The 15,993-nt window shown below is 48.6% G+C and overlaps 1 protein-coding gene across 5 annotated transcripts in view; it reads right to left on the reverse strand.

Annotated features, from left to right (window-relative positions):
- Positions 1-15,993, reverse strand: part of AFAP1L2 (actin filament associated protein 1 like 2) — a 117,736-nt gene that overhangs the window by 92,536 nt on the left and 9,207 nt on the right. The gene's annotated exons all lie outside the window — the stretch shown is intronic.

Raw genomic sequence — 15,993 nt, forward strand, 5'->3', positions numbered from 1 at the left:
TGCTGTTTACACTATTTTAAAGTAACTTCATCAGAAAAAAATGAAAATAACAAAAAGGGAAAGAAAGACAGAGTTTGCTTAGTTGGGCCCTTTTATCTCTGGCTTGGAATGCTGATCTTTTATCTTTGTTCTGGAAAGTCAGCAGAGATGCAAGTGCAGACAGGAGGTTGGAGGCAGAACTTGGTGGAAGGGGCTCCCGTGGACGCCGAGCCTAAGGCTGGCAGTGCTGAGATACCCACTCCCAGCCCCAAGGCCAGAAGTCCTCACTGGTTCCACCTAACTCTCTTCCCCACCTTCTCCTTCTCCATCATCCCTTCTGATCTGGCTACAGGAGCAATGAAGCAGACAGATTCTGGCAAGGAACCAGGATCAGGGTCTTTTCAAATGAGTTGGCTGTTCGCATCAGGTGGGCAAAGTATTGGAGCTTCAGTGTTAGTTCTTCCAATGAATATTCAGCGTTGATTTCCTTTAGAACCTTCTAGAAGGCAGTACTGAAGACGTGGACTCCTTCACAATAATGTGGGGCCTTTCTCAGGAGCCATGAATCCCATCCTTCTCTCTCTTTCTTGCTGCCTCCAGCCCCCCAAGCTCCACTGCTGTTTGGAGGCTTCCTTTGCTGAATCAATGGCATCCTGTCTGTGGTCTTGACCCAGCTCCAAGTGATGAACCAACTTCATTGGGAGTGTCTGCTGAGGGCTCTCTGAGAAGGGCCATTGTTCCCCCTACACTTGTCCAAAGGCTCCATTTAGGGACGGCTGTGAGCATGGATGGAGGACATTCATCACTGGGAACATTTGCCAACAAATGAGAGGCAGCTGTTGGGCTCCAAGGGCATGTGGCTGAATGCTGCCTGTGGTGAGATTTATTTTTCCAAATGAGAATAGCCCCACTTATCTTTTCTTCTTTCAAATTCTAAGATATGGGGGAAAGGCTCACCTTCTCCCTTACGCATCGTAATCCACAGCCATCCCACTAATCACAGGGTGTGCAAGGCATCATGGGAGCACATTAGCAAACTGTGCACGCTGCACCCACAGCTGCCTCCAGGCCCATAGGGAGATGTGGCCAGGGACCATGCCCTGCCTCTCCTGACCCTCCATGTGCCCACAGCAGGGTGGTGTGTGCACACTCAGCAGGGACTCCTGAAGGCTGGTTGGAAAGAGGCAGATGGGAAACTGGGCAGGAACTCCTGGGAATTATCAGGGACAAAGTGAATGCCTGCTTATGTGCCAAACACTCTGCTGTGCATCTTAGGACCTATAAAATTAGCTGTGGAGACATGGCAGGGATACGAAGAACAGAGACCACATATGCCAGCCCAGGGAAGTGCTGACTGGGTCCCACGTGGAGCCTGAGCAGCTGGAACCAGACGTGATCAATGCAAGCTGGCTTCCCGAGGCAGGGGTGGTAGACAAGATGGGTATGAGTACAAAAAGGAGGAGGGATCGGAGCATACATTCCCCGTCATAAAGAACAGCACAGATCTGGCCGGGCCAGCGAAGGATACAAGAGGGAGTCAGGACACCCAGAAGCCAGGCACACAGAGGAGCCTGCTTTTAGAAATGACTGTTTCATCAGCCAGGGTTATCTGCAGAGACAGCCAAGCTTCAGCTGTGAGCAATTGGGTAATCCTCCTCCCCATCCCAAAGGGATAGACCAAGATGCAGCCAGGAGACGCAACATGCCATTTAACAACTGATTTAAATACGGATGCAGCTGGTTTGAAACCATCTGAGGATGGAGACCATGTCTAGCTTGATCAAGCTACACCAAGAAGCAGAATGCATTCTGGAGTCTGATGGAGCTGGGTTTGGATCCTGCCGGACTGGCAGTGAGGTTTTGCTTGGGCTGCATCTGGCTTCAATTTCCTCCATCCACAGAATAAGGACACTAATGTTTACTGCTGGATTCCTGCCGCCCCACCCCCACCCCCAGTTCTGATTCTGCACGCCTGGAATAAGATGAAAGTGTCTGATGGAAAAGCTCTGGGAAGCCTCTTATTAACATTCTCAGCTCAGCCTAACTCAGGGAAGCAAGTCTCTGCATTCCAGGGGACTTCTCCCCCAGCAAAGCAATGCCAAGAATGTCATGGAGGATTCAAAGATGCTTCTCCTATCACAACTCTCCCAGGCATGTGGCTGCCCCAGGGAGGCTACAGGTACCTGTTGGAGGGCGCAGTAGTGGCAGGTAGCCGGTTCTCACCGCCACCTCCCAGGAGGATTTAGAGATTAAATGAGATAGTGAGAACAAAATGCCCAGGGGAGAGAGGCTACCGCTGAACCTGTGAATACTGCCACTACCAGATGCGGGCGGCAGGACTTTTACTCAGCTGAGAGTCTGAAAACTCACCTTCCAGTAGAAACAGCTTCTCAGTCAGTAGCTGTGTGACATTTAAGGCTCAGGCCCTCAGTTACCCCATGGAGAAAACCACTCTCTTAAGATTTCCAACACATCTCCCTGGGATATCCGTAAAAGGTAAAAATGGAACATCCATTGAAATAAGAAGATACTGGTATTAATTATTGTTTTTCATAATCACTATAATCACTCGTTAGTTGCACAGTTGTGTCTGACTCTTTACGACCCCCTGGACTGTAGCCCACCGGGCTCCTCTGGCCATGGGATTTTCCAGGCAAGAACAATGGGAGTGGGTTGCCATTTCCTTCTCCAGGGGATCTTCCCAACCAGGGATCAAACCTGGGTTTTCTCGCATTACAGGCAGATTCTTTACCATCTGAGCCACCAGGGAAATTTTCATAATCATTATAAACACTCTTGATGCTCCACTTAAAATCAAGAAGGTGGTGGCTGCTGGAGAAGCAGGGAAAGTGAAGAAAGTCAGAACTGGTGGATAGGGGGGCACTCCTCCCTGAGGGAAGCAGTGCTGGAAGTCAGGAGAGGTCAGGTGTGTGAGTTCCTGGCAGCCTAGCCCTAGCCAGGGAGCAGCTGCCAGGAGGCCCGAGGCTCCCTGGGCCCAGCAGGACCCCATTGCCAGGCCAGCGAGCAGCAATCTGGGATGAGTGTCTCTGAGCAAACGTTCTTGTGGGGTTGCAACTGGTATTCAAGTACGCAGGCACCGGTCCCCCATGACTGCAGAGGGCTTTTCACCCTCCTCATCTCATAGATGGCTCTCAGCACAGAAGGGTCTACTGCCTACAGGACTGACATGAACGTTACCAGCTCTTTCTTAGACTTCACTGCTGACCGTGATTCCACATCTCACTGTCCCTCCCAGCAGCCAATCTCAAACACGTTCCCACCATGACCGAGAAAACCCACCATTTGGCCAGGGTTGAGAACTAGCCAGGCACAACTAGCAATGCCTAAGGAAGCGCCAAGGAGTTCCCTTTGCGTGTTATGCAATTCCCAGTCTAGTACTGAAAAAAAAAATCACCTTTCATATATGTTCAGTGTTTTTTAGATTTCAGGACACTCTCATGCATGCTTTTCATTCGACTTCCCAACAAGCCTGGGAAGGGAGTAGAGTGGTGATTATTATAGATGGGGTTGCAAAGTCGGACATGACTTAGTGACCAAACAACAAAAAAATTGAGGCTGGGGTGACAGGAGTAACAAGGCACAATGTTCTCATATCAATGGGTTCAGAAACAGGAAATGGCTCGTCTACAAGAATCAGCTTGCCCGTCCCCAATAATAATGGTTGCATTACTGAAAGCAGAGGCTTCAGGCATCAGAAATAAACATGCAAGACCCATGGCAAATGCAACCCAGTATCTTGTTCCACCACCACCCACCACCTATAATTAGCATTGTGGGGCTCTGACCATGTGCTGTACCTACGGAGAAGTACAAGATTTCACTCAGTTCTTACAAACCTCTAAGGAAGAGGGTAATCAGTCGCTTTCAGATAAAGAAAAGAGGGCTCAGAGAGAGCAAGTAACTGCTCGACACTGCAAGCGTGCAAGCTGGATATGAACCAGATCAGCATAAATGTGACACTTTCAACCATGATTATATTCGCTGCAATTGGCACAGGGCAGAAATAAAGCATTCAAGGCCTCTTAGACGAAGAAGCAATACAGAGATGTTGGGTCAAATGGAGATCAAACAGCTGCTTTCCTTCCGTGGCTTTGCCTGGTGGGAGGGATGCGAGATCGCCAATCGTGAACCTCAGGCACCTGGCCTATACCTGCTACCAATGAGCTGTGTACCTGGGGGCCTTCTCTGTACCCAATCCCCACCCCCCCTCAGAACTCCCTTTAGTGAAGTGTGGAAAACCGGAATTGGTGTATAGCACCTCAATCTCTTCAGAGAAGTATGAAGAATATTCTTTTAGGATGTGCTTGGATTTTTGCTGTGGAATAGAAGACTAGTGGTAACCTACCCATTTGTAATAGGCAGTGGGTGACTGGAAAGCTAAATTTGGATTGCTTGTGAAATGTTCTCAGAATATAACCCAAGCTGCAGGGTCTTCAACCTCATCCCTCTCCACTATCCCTTTGCTGATGATCTGCTCCCAGGCCCCATCCCCTAAATCCATATCATACAAGGTCTTGATGATCTCAGGACCTTTGTACCTGCTCTTCTCTCTGACTGTAACTCCCAACCTTCTCCACATAGCAGCTTCCCCCTCATTTAGATCTCAAGCCAAATGTCATCTCAGAGAGATTCTCTATGATCACCCTGACTGATATTGGGACCACTCCCTCCCCCCTGCCACAACATCCTGTTTTTCATGTTCAGTTCAGTTCAGTTGCTCAGTCGTGTCCGACTCTTTGCGACCCCATGAACCACAGCACGCCAGGCCTCCCTGTCCATCACCAACTCCCGGAGTTCACTCAGACTCACGTCCATCGAGTCGGTGATGCCATCCAGCCATCTCATTCATCCTCGGTCGTCCCCTTCTCCTCCTGCCCACAATCCCTCCCAGCATCAGAGTCTTTTCCAATGAGTCAACTCTTTGCATGAGGTGGCCAAAGTACTGGAGTTTCAGCTTTAGCATCAGTCCTTCCAAAGAAATCCCAGGGTTGATCTCCTTCAGAATGGACTGGTTGGATCTCCTTGCAGTCCAAGGGACTCTCAAGAGTCTTCTCCAACACCACAGTTCAAAAGCATCAATTCTTCGGCGCTCAGCCTTCTTCACAGTCCAACCCTCACATCCATACATGACCACAGGAAAAACCATAGCCTTGACTAGACGGACCTTAGTTGGCAAAGTAATATATATCTCTGCTTTTGAATATGCTATCTAGGTTGGTCATAACTTTTCTTCCAAGGAGTAAGCATCTTTTAATTTCATGGCTGCGATCACAATCTTCAGTGATTTTGGAGCCCCCAAAAATTAAGTCTGACACTGTTTCCACCATTTCCCCATCTATTTCCCATGAAGTGATGGGACCGGATGCCATGATCTTCATTTTCTGAATGTTGAGCTTTAAGCCAACTTTTTCACTCTCCTCTTTCACTTTCATCAAGAGGCTTTTTAGCTCCTCTTCACTTTCTGCCATAAGGGTGGTGTCATCTGCATATCTGAGGTTATTGATATTTCTCCCAGCAATCTTGATTCCAGCTTGTGTTTCTTTCAGTCCAGTGTGTCTCATGATGTACTCTGCATAGAAGTTAAATAAGCAGGGTGACAATATACAGCCTTGACGTACTCCTTTTCCTATTTGGAACCAGTCTGTTGTTCCATGTCCAGTTCTAACTGTTGCTTCCTGACCTGCATACAGATTTCTCAAGAGGCAGGTCAGGTGGTCTGGTATTCCCATCTCTTTCAGAATTTTCCACAGTTTATTGTGATCCACACAGTCAAAGGCTTTGGCACTTACTACTATTTGAAAGTATCCTTTTTTTTTTTTTTTTTTTTTTGCTCTGCTATGCAGCATGTAGGGTCTTAGTTCCTCAACCCGGGATCAAACTCATTCCCCCTGCAGTGGAAGCATGGAGTCTTAACCACTGAACCACCAGGGACATCCTGAAAGTACCCTTTTTCAGAACCGCTTGCTTGCTCCTGGTCTGCTTCCTTCCTCTAGAATGTAAGCTCCATTAGGACAGGAGCCTCATTAATACTGTGTCCACCTTTATCTCAACATCCCAATGACACCTGACACACGATGAAGCTCAAAAAATGCCTACAGTGTGAACACCTGGAAATTCGCCCATTGTGTGTGTGTGTTCAGTCGTGCTCAACTCTTTGCAACCCCACAGACTGTAGCCCACTAGGCTCTTCTCTCCATAAAATTTTCTAGGCAAGAATACTGGAGTGAGTTCCCATTTCCTTCTCCAAAGGATCTTCCTGATGTAGGGATCAAACTCGTGTCTCCTGAGTCTCCTGTACTGGCAGGTGGATTCTTTACCACTGATCCACCAAGGACGCTCAGACCCTGGGGCTGATGCTTGAACTTGAAGAACAGAAATGATGATCTGCATTGTTCCATCACTGAGGCACACACATTCCAGTGAACCCAGGAACAAGCAATGCAGGTCTAGAGACTGGGGTGGTTGTAGCAGGTGACAGCTGAACTTGGTCAATAAATGGAAGGTCAGATGAAGAACAGTTGGAAAAAAGACATCAGTGCAAGAGAAAGAATGATGGGAAACCAATCGAATTTGAGCAGAGCCCAGATCAGGGATTTGTCCCTTTTCTGAAAACGTGAAGCCTTGGTTCTTGGCTTTTATACACAGTTGAATTTGCTGCCCTCTCTTCCCCAGCTGAGCCACAGCCAAAAGAGTCAGTTCTGCCCACACTCACGAGACCCCGGGCAGCTCCAGGTTCTGCCTCCTGGGCCCAGGCAGCCTTGCAGAGCACACCTTGGGCAGAGCAGATTGGGCAGTGGTCTCCCTGGTCCAAGCTCAGTTGGTAAAGAATCTGCCTGCGATACAGGAGACCGGGGTTCAGTCCCTGGGTTTGGAAGATCCCCTGGAGAAGGAAATGGCAACCCCCTCCAGTATTCTTGCCTGGGGAATTCCATGGACAGAGGAGCCTGGTGGGCTACCGTCCACGGGGCTGCAAGAGTTGGACACAACTTAGCAACTCAACTACCACCTCCCTGGTCCAAATGGCTCTTTACCACACACATCTTTGGCTCTCAAAAAGACTTAAAAGACAAATAGGTTTATTTCAAGTAGATATAGAGATGGAACAAAAAGTTTCAGGGCCAACTTTGTCCAGATCAAAGAGACCCCAGACCTGTTGTGGAAGAAGCAATTGCTCTCATCTGAATGTACAGATTTTGAGTGAATATTCCCATCTCCTTGGTAGACAGAAGCAAAAATGAACTGCTGTACAGAGTCTAGCAACTTCGTGTCCAATAAACCACATACTGGAAAAAATCCAATTCTAATGCCTTTGAGAGTCAGTCTGGTAAACCTGTGGACATCAGCTCTAGGCTGTGACCTGTATGTACTTATTAGCAACCTGAACCCAATGATGACTCCAGATGTTCAGAGTGGCTGGAGGTGGGAATGAAAAATTAAAAGCCAGCTCTACCATCCCAGGCTTATCTGAGGCAGGGTTACAAGCATCCCCTTCCCTCATGACCATATAGGCTGCTAATCACTGCTACAGGTCTTTGGTGTGTATTGTAAAGGTTATCTGTTATCACAACCTCACGAGCAAAGAGTCTCGGACAGCGCAGCAATTAATAAGAAAGAAATGGCCTCCCATTAACTCCTCTGCATGGCGGTGAGACGAGTACCCACCCTCTCCACCTCTCCGCAGCACACTGCTTGCACTCCTGGCTGTTGCCATCACTGTGCCAATTCTGGCATCAACAGCAGATGACAAGCAAACTCTTACCAATGTGCCTGCATCCCCGTATCCCATTACCCACCACCTAACAGAGATGATGGTCTGTCGGGTTGGCCAAAAAGTTCATTTGGGTTTTTCCAGCCCATCTTACAGAAAAATGTGAACAAACTTTTGGGCCAACCCCATGCCACGTACTTTTCTGTTTGTATGTGTTCCTGCTCCATGTACTGCTCTGTGGATTCTTAATGGCCTGAAAGGCTGCAGTTGTCAAGTGCGCTATTCTGCTTCTTACCTCCCTGCCAGCACTTTGCCTTAAAGAGCCCTCTATTTTTCTGGATGGACATCTAATTCATTGCTTCTATTGCTGCTTAATTTTCTAAAATGTACACCTGCTATCATCATTCACCCAGACACCAAGACCACTTCCTGCTCTTCACCACTACAAGTAACGCTGCAAAGGTCATCTTCAACCCTGCCTAGAGCGGGCCCATGCAGAAAGTTCTGAGTGTTCTGAGAACACTTGGCCTCCTGCAGTTCTTCACTTCCTCTAGCCTCCTGGGTGGCTGTTCTGGCTGGTTTGGCTCTGATAAGTAAAGGAGGCCGCGTGAGCGTTCCTTCAGGTGCTCATTAACATTTTGGAGGCTCCATCACCTGTAAACTCCCATTCACACCCTTCATTCACCTTCTTTTCTGCTGAGATTTCTGCCTTTTTCTGGCTGATGTGCATCAGTTCCATGTATATTCTAATTGTTAACCCCCTGAAGCTTTTAGATTGTAAATATCTTTCTCTTTTCTTTCATCTGCCTATTACCTTTATTAGGATGCCCACTAGTGACCAGAAGGCCTTCACTTTGATGCAATCAAACGTAGAAAACTTGAGGACGACAACCATTTCTCAATCATACAATCCCATACATGAGCACTGACAATACATCACCCGTGCAGTTAGGTGCTGTGGACACAAAGAGGAATCGTGGCTTTTGACCTTTCAGTCTCCTGGGCACACAGACTTTCCATCAACTGTAATATGGACCTGATGACCATGGTGGGTCATGTAAGGTGCAGAAAGGGGTTAAAGGCTTCAGGGGGTCGGGGTCAAGGTCAAGGCTGAGTGACCCTTGCAGATAAGCCTGGCTGGCAGTCTTGAGGGGGAACATTCCAGGTCAAAGGAACAGCATTTGCCAAGGTCCAGTTTGGGAAAGCACAAGGAATCCAGAATGGCTGAGACATAGAACAAGGTGGGAAATAGCCACAGGAACTGCACAAATAGGCATGGCCTGTTGCAGAAGGAGCTCGGACTTTTTCCAGCAGCACACATCTTCCCACTCTACTCAGAGAGTTGCTTTAGACCCTGCCTCTGTTCAAGAAAGAGGGCATGGGTCAGGGACCCTAAGAAATCTGGGCTCACCTTAGCTACAGACCAAGGTGTTCAAGTCTAAGAGAAACCCAGAGACATAATATTCTAGAAGGAAAAGGCTCATTAGCATTCAAGCTAAGCTCCCAAGGTCGCTAAGAGACACCCAATGGACAGGTCTAGATTATCCTGAATGCAACGAAGACTTGCCTTCCTGGCCACAGCCAGAAGCTGCTCCGGCTGCAGCTCTTGCCTTGACAAAAGTTCTCAACCACAGAATTCCCCAACTGCCAGCTGTGCTTGTGCCGGAAATGTACCAAAGAAAGTCATTAGTGACACAACATAATCTCACCCAGGACCCCACCAGGATCTCTGCCAGCCAGCTGTTTCCTCCTGAAGCTAAACCATTTTTACACCCAGTAATGGTGATGTTTTAAGGGGGGGAGAAAAAGCCATTTGTAGACAATAGCTCGCTGCAAGCTGTTTGACTGGTCTTATTATTTATTTCCAGCCAGAGAAGAAATCCATAAGCATAGACGAAGACACAGAGGAAAGCTGTGCAAGATTCAGGGAGGGGTTAAGGCCTGGGGCGGGGGCGGGGTCAAGGTGTCCAGGCTGAGTGAGCTGTCAGATAAGCGTGGCTTCTGGACGTTACTCTACCCAGCAGAACACATCCTCTTTGCACTCTCAATTTCTTCCAACCTGTCTCAGCCTCCCGGGGGGCAGAAAAATAAATCTTGTTGTAGGACATCAATCTTCTTCTTTAAAGGCATTGCTGCTACTGCTGCTAAGTCACTTCAGTCATGTCCGATTCTGTGTGACCCCATAGATGGCAGCCCACCAGGCTCCTCCTTCCCTGAGATTCTCCAGGCAAGAACACTGGAGTGGGTTGCCATTTCCTTCTCCAATGCATGACAGTGAAAAGTGAAAGTGAAGTCGCTCAGTCCTGTCCGACTCTTCGCGACCCCATGGACTGTAGCCTACCAGCTCCTCCATCCATGGGATTTTCCAGGCAAGAGTACTGGAGTGGGTTGCCATTGCCTTCTCCACTTTAAAGGCATTAGGTAAATAGCTTTAAGAAATTTCGAGAAAATGGGGCTGATCATCTGACATCTCTACCCCAAGACACAAACACACACACACAACCAAATCATGCCTGATGCCAGTGAAATGAATGAGCTTATCAGCTTCTTTCCCCAGCTGATAGGTATGTTAAGAGCTGCAAGGGTGCAAAGAGGGAGGAAGCCAGACCCCCAACATCAGTGCCCCCCCACATTCTCCAACAGACCTAAGGTGTTCTCTAACACAACCCCTGCTCTGACTTCCAATTGTACTTCTAGGGCCAGGGAGGTAACCAAGTGCCCAAAGCCGCCTACACACACTTTAGAGGCCTCCTGCTTAGAACAAGAGGCTCCCGTCTGCCAGTTGCCAAGCCTGCATCAGGAGTCCAGCTGCACTTGAGAAACGAGGCTGAAACTGACCTGAAACTTGCCCTGGTTAGTGGGGCCCCAGTTCTCACACACAGAACGCGGGCCTCTCTCTCTGCTTCTCTCATCCAGAGCAACACGTCACTGCCTCTCTGCAGACTTGGGGCCCTCACCTCAGGGTCAGGCGAGTAGAAACCCCATTCACTTATCAAAGAGCCCCTCCCCCAGCCTGAGTGGAAACTGGGGGGTGGAGGCATGGGAGGGAGTCTTGCTTCCAGAAGATTTGATCTCAAAAGCAACAGACTCAATTCTCTCTTGGAGAACACGACAACCTTCCCCACTCTCGAGGGAACCAGTGCGTGGCCAGCCGGGAGCGACACCTGGATCCCATAACTCCTCTCAGAGATTCGCTCCCAGCCTGAACTGTTTACAATTACATACACCAAACCAGCATCAGATGGGCGGGAGATGGATGCTTGCCCATGGGGAAGCCAGGAGGTCAATGGGAAAAAATTATTTTAGTTCAATGCTGAGCCTTCATGTTTGGAACGTTTATCCAAACTGTGGTGATGTTCCCATGCTCCCCCTGTGCGGATGCCAGGCTGTCCTCTGATGTTCATTTTCAGGGAGCCTGGGATGGCGGTGGGAGGAGCCCCACCCAGGGCTGAGACTGTTTCTTCCACCCCTTGAAGGTTAGCAGGTCATGGGGCTGTTTAAGGACCCACAGAGAGAGGGTGCAGAGAAGGCAATGGCACCCCACTCCAGTACTCTTGCCTAGAAAATCCCATGGATGGAGGAGCCTGGAAAGCTGCAGTCCATGGGGTCTCTGAGGGTCGGACACGACTGAGCAACTTCCCTTTCACTTTTCACTGTCATGCATTGGAGAAGGAAATGGCAACCCACTCCAGTGTTCTTGCCTGGAGAATCCCAGGGACAGGGGAGCCTGGTGGGCTACCGTCTATGGGGTTGCACAGAGTCAGACACGACTGAAGCAACTTAGCAGCAGCAGCAGCAGCAGAGACAGGGTGAGAACTCTCCCGGGAATCCTAGTCACCATGACCAGTCACATTAACCTGCACCAAGTCAGGTGGGATGGGTTAGCAAGTGGCTGGACCATGAGGGTTGGGAAAGGGGGACTTCTCTGTAGCAGTGTGCAGTGACACTCTCTAGGGCCTGATGAAGCATTTAGGGACTGCACGGAACAGATTTCACTCAGGCCTCCTCTTCCTAGAAGGAATGAGATGCTCCTTGATGGGCTGGGAGCATGCCCCACTTCCCATCCTGCCTCTGAGATCATCAGCTCCCCCCTCCACCCCCAGTGACGCCTGGGATTCAAGCCTTGCCTGCTACAAATGAGAGTAGAGACCTGGGGCCAAGGCAAAGCTCTCTTTCTGGGGCTTTCTGACCTTGGGCTCATGGGGAAGATCCCTTTTCTAAAGATACAGGAGACCTGAACAGAACTCATAGAGGAAAAAAAAAAAAAATGAAAAAGTCAAAAGGAAGAGAATAAAAGAATGAAAGAAGCGGGTGGTGGAGAGAAAATAGAGGGAGCAGGGAAGAGAAGGTTGAATGTACAGGAGCAGCTGTGAGGCTGTATGCACCCAGGAGGGGTCCTGCAGGACCAAAGAGGCACTCACACTTGCCTGTGATGGTGTTATCCACAAACCGAGCTGCTTGGCCACAGTCTAACTGTCAGGGCATCTGGGATGCTACTGACTGGGACCAGGGAAAGACTTTCACTGTCTCCAGTGAGACACGAGTCTCAGCCCAGTTCTGGTACCCACAGGACTCTCAGGAAACCCTCAAGGGCTCCAGACACCCCACTATCACTGAACCTAGACAACCGCACTGGACTGTCAGATACACCATGACCCTCAGCCACAGCTTCAGCAAAATTCCTCACAGAGACCCCATCTCCAAAACATGCCGAAAGACACACCATCCAACTCTGCCCTGACTGTCATGGACCAGCTGCACTGCATCAGGCATTTAAGCCATAGGTCCAAGCTCTGCCACATCACCACCCTTTATTTCATTCCCCTGGCGCAGGAAACTGTCAAGCAGAAGCCGTGGTTGCGGGGAGGGGGGTGGGAGGCAGGGGCAGTTGTGTGGCTCTGCTGATGGAAGTACCTAGTGGTGGTATCTATCTTCACTGTGTCAAAAAAAAAAGGGGGGCTAGAAGGGGATACCACAAAAGGTTCAACAATGCAAAGGGCAGTAGGGTGGTGATCATCTCAGGCTCATAAGAAATCTGGGAGTATAAATGGGAATATCTGCCCTCAAGGAGACCCAAGAGCATGAAGATGAAGACAGGATGTCCCTGGCAAACCCTCCACCCAATAGGTCCCAGCCCTGCTACGAGGGACACCCAGCACCCTCTGAGTTCCTTCCTAAAGGCCCATATTTGAATTTTAGTAAATCAGCTCAATATGTTCAAGGACTTTGGGTATTAAATAAAAGAAGTCAGTGAAGTCTCCAAACAATAAGCTCATTCAACACAATCTTTTTTCTCCCCCATCTGGGGACTTGAATACAGTTAACATGAATAAATCCTGTTGTGTAAAAACTGGGAGAGAGGAAAGGGGGGCATGGAGGATGGAAGGAAGTGGCAGGACTCCCATTTGTTGGTCTAAGAGAAAGGCTAAGACAGAACCCCCCCCCCTCAAAATAAAATGCCACCATGCCAAGGTAGCCCAGGGAGATGGTGGTAACACTTTGCAGTTCAGGTAAGGAAGCATCTGGAATTTCCCCACCTATGCATTCCCAGTTTCTCTGCAGAACTCAGACTAATATTCATGTTTGCACTCAACCTAGAAGTGGGCCCTTGGGCAGCCCCAAAGCTCGCCACAAGCCAAGCCTGACAATGTATCAGGGAAGATTCACTGCAAATATGCACAAGTATTTCCTGCCTCTTTCCCACCCTCGCTGGTGTCCTCCAACATAGTTGAGACCATTAGGACTAAGGACTGCAATTATTCGATTATTATTCTGTTTATTATTCAGGAATTCTTCCTAAATACCCCCAAGAACAGGTGGAACAGCCTCTGTGGGTAATTAGTGTCCTAGACACACGTATGATTAAGAAGAGTTGCGTGTGTGAAATTCTACAGCGAAATTCATGGTTGAAAGTCATCTGGGCCCACACAGTCCTCACAGATGAAGGTTCTACAGCCTTCCAACCCGCTATACTTAACAAAAAGAAGACACAGAGTCAGCTACCGGGGTCATAGAGCCAGACACCATTCACCTGAGTAACAAGCCAATTCGACTTGGGGTTTGAGTTTTTAAGAAATGGGGAACCATGAAGCTCCTCAGATTCCATTAGGACCACCAGATTAATACTTCCTTATTTTTGTGGGATTTCATATCCCACCTCCCGGGCTAGCGAGCAAGGACTAGCGCTGGTTGTGCATCACAGGGTTTTTCCCTGCTTGGAAACAAGAGTTATTGTTGTTGCTCAGTTGCTAAGTCTTGTCGGAAACAAGACGTATTGTTTCCAACAAGGGGTTAGCCCTTACCTGGCATAAGGCTAGGTGCATTATTTTGCTAAATCATGCATTCTCCCTCCTCAGAATCAATCCTATCTAGCATAGACACGCAGGACTGCCAAAAACAAAACGTTGGCCGGGAAATAACTATGGTACAGGCTTGGGTACTCAATTCCAATTCAATAACTTCACTGGTGAAAAAAAACAAACTTGCAGCAGAAAGGCTGCCAAAATTAATACATTAGAGCCATATGTGTGCAGCAGAAGAGTTCCCAGGGTGGGAACCCGGGGCGAAGGCTTCAATATTCCATGACCTTCCTGGGCACATCTGTTGCCTGGGTTTTAGGAGATCAGCTTTTCCTTTTCTCTCAATAGAAGAAGAGCTTCCACCATCACCCTGGTTGTGCCTCACAGATAAGTCTCTTGCATGTAAATTACCATCAAGTAGTCATTTGTTTTGTACCAGAATTCTTTACCTTCTGCTGCACCTCCAGATGGCTGCAGGCATGATCACACCAAGACCTCAGATTCTATTTACAACCCATCATGGCCAACCACACGCTCAATGGATTCTTCATCTTATACCACAGTGTCATAAATGGCTAGGGTTTGTTTTAAAGTCAGCTTTCTGGAGGTATAATTTACACGAAGGGCGAAAACAAAACTGCCCTGTTGACTGCACAGTTCTAGAACTACATAACCAACAGATTCAAGAAATGAAGATTTCTATCATTTTAGAAATTTCCTTCAAGCCCCTTTGTGGTGAAGCCTTTGTCCCAGCCCTAGCAACTACTGACCTGTTTTTCTTTCGGACAGTTTGGCCTTTTCCAGAAAGTCACACAAATGGAATCACACAGTGTGTAGGCTTTTCAAGTCTGGCTTCTCTTTCTTAGGACACTGGTGGTATCATGCAGCTATGAACTAAGTTACAAAGCGCTGGCTTTTAAGCTCTGGGCTTTCGCTTTCTTGTCAAAGAGACGAAATAACTGGCTCCGTTCATCTTTGCTGTGGAGTAACCACATTTGATTTCAGAGAAGGCAATGGCACCCCACTCCAGTACTCTTGCCTGGAAAATCCCATGGATGGAGGAGCCTGGTAGGCTGCAGTTCATGGGGTCACTAAGAGCTGGACATGACTGAGCAACTTCCCTTTCACTTTTCACTTTCATGCATTGGAGAAGGAAATGGCAACCCATTCCAGTGTTCTTGCCTGGAGAATCCCAGGGACAGGGGAGCCTGGTGGGCTGCCGTCTATGGGGTTGCACAGAGTCGGACATGACTGAAGCAACTTAGCAGCAGCAGCAGCAACCACATTTGATTTATCCTTTTAATAAAGCTGAGGCTTGGGAACAAGGTGACTTGACCTACCAATTTCAGTCTGTCTAAGACTGAGGGATTTCCTGGGATGTGGCACTTTCAGTGGCAAAACCAGGAAAGTCCTGGGTAAACTGGGACAGTTGGTCACTCTCCTTGGGAAAGCCACCTCTAGGAGCAGGAATGCACATGGCCCCGCTCAGATTCCTCCTGGGAGCAGAAGGTTGCTCTCTTAGAGCTGACAGCCAACCATCCTTCCCCCACTGAATCAGGAGCAGGCAGTCAATCTGCAGTATGCTGGGACCGACCTGACCGCACTCAATAGGCCTGCTGCTGTCTTTGAAGTCCCGGGGAGGGGCTCAAGGAAGTAAGAGGAGAACTCAGGGATCTGTTTAGGGAAAAAAAAGGGCAGGGCTTCTGTTGCTGTCAGCACAACTTCCCCCTTGCCCTCCCTGGCAGATATTTAAGGTCCACAGAGAGACGGGACATGAGAATATGCTGGGCTCATCTGGTTTATAACCAGCACAGCGTGTCCAGGGTAATGCAATGCATGTTCTTGACTTTTTTTTATGCATTCTCCTTACTCCTCCCTTTCAGTGGAGTTTTCCATTAGTTTGAGACCACGGGCTTCCCTGGTGGTTCAGATGGTAAAGAATCTGCCTGCAGCAATTTGGGAGACGCAGGTTCGATCCTGGGTCAG

This window comes from Ovis canadensis, chromosome 22 (genome assembly GCF_042477335.2).
Source record: "Ovis canadensis isolate MfBH-ARS-UI-01 breed Bighorn chromosome 22, ARS-UI_OviCan_v2, whole genome shotgun sequence".
Taxonomy (NCBI): Eukaryota; Metazoa; Chordata; class Mammalia; order Artiodactyla; family Bovidae; genus Ovis; species Ovis canadensis.